Genomic DNA, 4492 nt, shown 5'->3' on the forward strand with positions numbered 1-4492 from the left:
TTATTAAATATCACAAATCCTGAGCTTTAACTACAGCATAATTCTGAAACAGGAAGGAGCATTCCTGAGACAGTACATTCAGCCACAACATCCTCAGCTTTTCTTATCTGGTGGCCTCTAGCTAAAGATATTTTTCACAAAGGAATGGACACATAATATTGATGCTAACTGGGCTGCTAATGAAGAAATTGAGAGGCACAGCTTAGTTTTGATCATGAGCCCATTTTAATTTCTCATAAGAGAAAAGAAAAATGAATGTAAGTGACCATGAGTTTTGTACAGGGCATCTAAGCAGATTGTGATATTGAGGCTTCCCTTTGCCTTTCCTGGATGTTGCCTCTAGGCCAGACATTACGATTTAAAATGACATAACATGACCTCATGAATAATTTGAGGTCTAACTTCGTGAACTCCAATTACAAAGTTGCAGTGAGTTCCACAGAATGAAAGCCAGATGTAAGTAATTTACATTTTAGTCATGTATAAAAGGAAGAGATAAAAGGAGAAATGCCATCTGGAAGATTAAAACCAACAGTAGCCACCTAATGGGCAGTTAGTGTCCACATAGGTCACCTGCCTCTTTAAAATGTTTGACACCTCCAGTGGCCAGCAGTTATTCTCTCTCTACAAATTGTCTACTTTTAAAATAAAACACAAATTCTGAGAAAACAAGTTGTGTTGAGATGTAGGGACTATCTAGGATTCTAGAATCTTAAAAGACTTGTTTACCAGTGTCTAGAAAAGAGTTTGGGTGTAATTAATTTTGTTTTATGTGGTACTTTTCTTAGTAAACAACAACTTTTACTTGCTTGCCTCAAGATACTTAATGTTTTACCCTACCTTGAAAGCATTTTAGATCTTAGGATCCTGAAGAAATAAAGTATTGATTTGCTTCTGTGACACAAGTGACTAATTATGGCAGGTTCCTTATATGTAGAATGAGTGGTTTGTATTAATTGCTTATTAAATTCTATTCCAATTCTGAAATTCACACATGCTGTGAAGACACTGTACACATATGGAAAGAGGCATTATTCATGCTGCTTCTTCGTCATTATCACATGACAGACTCTCTTGTGTCTTTTAAACTGCAACAGGAAGAGACTGATACATCCAGCAGGCCAAAGCATTGACTGCTATAATTAAGTGGAAAGCAAATATGAAAAGCTCATCTTTGGTTAGTATGAGTTAGCAGCTTTCTCCTGCACTCTTATTTTCTTCAACTGAAATAGAATTTCTTTGTGGATATTTTTTATATTGCTTCAACATTTAAAGACTCTGTACTATTTCCTTTTATTTCCTGAAGTGAGAAAAGAATTTAATCCAGGAATGAGATTGTGAGTGAAAATGTTTCTCAATACCCTGAAATATTCTTTCTTATGCAGTTTTGATCATCTGCAAAGAAAGCGTTCAAGAACACAGTAGGATACACATCCCAGGGCATGGACAGGAACAGCTCATCTAACCCAGTGAGGATTGTCTTCCAGTTCTTTAGATGGCCATTTTAAAAGTTATTTCTAAAGGAAATATCTAATTTTGTATCTTCCAGTTACTTATGAAAAACTTTTAAAGTTTACATTTGGCCCTTAAGCCTCAACTTAGGACAAATTTTGAAAGTGTGATATGGAAAACCTTTCTATCATGAGCCTATGGGAGTGAAATACAGTGATCTCCTTCAACTTTAAGATGGAAAAATGTCCCCGAATCCTTAGGAGAAAAGGGCATAGCCACAAAATATAAAGACCCTCCCCCTCGCCAGTTTAGCTGTTACGTGGATCAATTGCTCTGAAAGTTTATGTAGAAGCCTACAGACATCACAAAGAAACAGTGTTTGAAAGAGTAAGTAAACCAAGTTTGAATATGTAAAAAAAAGGAATAAATATAATCTAAATATGATGCCAAAGGAACACAATGGAATGATCTCCAACACATTGTATTATGCTCAAGGAAAGAGCATATTCAAATAAACATTTCTATTTTAGGTTTTGGGGGAAAATGTCTGAATTTTTAAGAAGCAAAATAATGATCAAAAGCTAATTAACAGGACAAGAAAGCAATCAAAAAGTGAGATGGCAGACTTTGATTGTTGGAGCACTATCAATAGGTATTTTTTAAGAAGAGATTTGCAATTATTGTTATAGGATAAGGCATCAGCAATCATTTTGGCAAAGGAGAAATGGGCAGGAAATATTTCTCTTTTATCTGGATGCAGACAAATTTTCTTTCCTGATAATTTACTTCCAATCTTGTGGGAGAGTACAGTGTTTTACAAGGACTTGTACAAAGAATTGGACCTAGTCTCAGAACTGTGATCATGTGATATATTGAATATATTTACTTCTTAATTAAATTTTCTCATTTCAAACTGTTAATATAGAGACAGTTTATCATTAACAAGGCAAATGACCTATAGAAGATAATGCATACATGCTTTTTAGCACTATTTACAGTCCTTGAGATGATATAACAGATATTTAAGAAAAAAGTGTTGGTCTACATTGGCAAAACTAAAATATCTATCAGGCACTTTTCATAAGGAGAACAAAAGGTTTTTCCAATTTCATCTTTCTCCTTCCTTTCTTTCTTCCCTCCTTTCTTCTTTGTTTCCTTCATAGCTTAAATGCTTATAACTTTCTTTTAAAGTAATTCAATGGTTTATTTTACTAAAAAAGCTTTCTCACACTTTATTTTTCACAACCTTAAGCTTATTTTTATTGAACTTTTATTGTTCAATAACAATACTTCTTGATGAAGTACTTCTTAAAAATAGTTGAAATGCTTTGCTAAATTAATTTAGAACTCCTCTTACTTAAAATAAACGCCCTTTATATTGAGAACTGTTTTAACAGCAGATAACCTTGAGGTCAGGCCATTTCCATGACATATTATACTCATGTTTATGCTAAAGGTTGAAATAAAGCCAAAATCATGATAGCACATTGAAAACATCCTGTTAGGCATAACATTTAAAGCATATACAAGGTTTTGTTGTTTACTTTCCAAGTAGTGCTTAGTATGGTTCAGGTGTGTTAACTTGGATTATGTTTCTGTGTTCTGAACTCATTGTCCATGAATGTTTGAACATAAAGAGATTCCTTCTCTTAGAATGATAAACTTCAAAATCCCTTGCTAAATACAAGGAGGATACAGAGTCTGGTTGGCCTAAACATGAACAGATATAAAATATCTCCCATGATTGTCTCCAAATCCCATATTCTGACCCTACTTACAGCGAAAAATAAATATATTTTCAGAAAATAAACAATATTGTGATGAAGTTATTGTGTCTTTAGTTTTCTGAGCTTTAAGTTATTGCTGCATTCAGCAATAGAAGATAAGTGATTTGAAATGCAACCACTATGTTAATTTTTTCCTGACGAGTAAAGGTATTAGGCAACTACAAATTCTTTATCTGTAAAATGAAAATACCCTACACTGGCTTCCTGATAGCATTGTTAAAACTAATTCATATCTCCAACTAATACTGAAAATTTGTGGTATAGTTGCATAGAAATAATAATGGGAATAAAAAATGTATACTCTTCTTAGATGGTAAATGCTATTAATTTTGCTAAAAAGATTTAAATCCAGTAATAGTTGAGTTGTTAACATAATATACATTGTTGTTTCGGTTCTTAATAAAAAATAGAATGTACATCTCAAATCTTCACCAAGGCAGATAAGTAGATTTCTTCCACATTCTGAAACTTACTGTGATTTTTTGTGTCTAAAATAAGATTCTTTATTCACTTAGTCCCAGGGAACATTACAGAATTATTGTGCTATGCAAACGAAAAGCAAATAAACAAAACAAAATCACGTAATGAAGACCTTAACGGTATGTAAAACCCCTCCCCCCTCCAAAATACATGGAAGATGAAGGAAACGAAGGCAGGAGGTATATAATTTTTTTAAAAGTAAACATAGTATGGTGGGCTTTTGTTTCGAGAAAATTCCCTTAATGCGTGACTTTTTGTACTTTTTCTCTTCTCCGTCTGCCAGCTGGAGCGATATGGCTCCTGCATGAGCTGCTTGTACTGAAGGCTGTTCAGCAAGAAATTCGTGTGAAATCGTAGCATGTGATGCTCCTGGTTGGAGCAGTTAATAACTGGTTAAGCGGCATTTCCCTAAATGGCTGTTTTCCTCGGCCCAGCCGTCTCTCCCCCATCCCATTGCTCCCCGGTCCTCAGCAATGCCCCAACTCCCTCCCGGAACCTCTCTCTCTGAGCCCCCCACCAGCGCCGCAATCCCGCCACTGTATAGTCCTCCTCGGCACCGAGCGATCTGATCCGCGGAGCCAGAAAGACACCCGATGGGGGAGAGAAGCAAAGTGGAAAAAAACCGACGTCCCTGCTCTTCAGAAGGGAGACCCCGGCGGAGCCGCTGTGCCCTGAGCCCTCCGCGGCCGCCCGGCTCGAGCTCCCGGGCGGGGCGCTGTCCAGCGCGCACAGAGTTAAAGGCATCATCGCAGCCATTAGAGGGAAAAGTTGCG

The sequence above is a fragment of the Trachypithecus francoisi genome, unplaced genomic scaffold (genome assembly GCF_009764315.1).
Source record: "Trachypithecus francoisi isolate TF-2019V2 unplaced genomic scaffold, Tfra_2.0 Lachesis_group4, whole genome shotgun sequence".
Classification (NCBI taxonomy): domain Eukaryota; kingdom Metazoa; phylum Chordata; class Mammalia; order Primates; family Cercopithecidae; genus Trachypithecus; species Trachypithecus francoisi.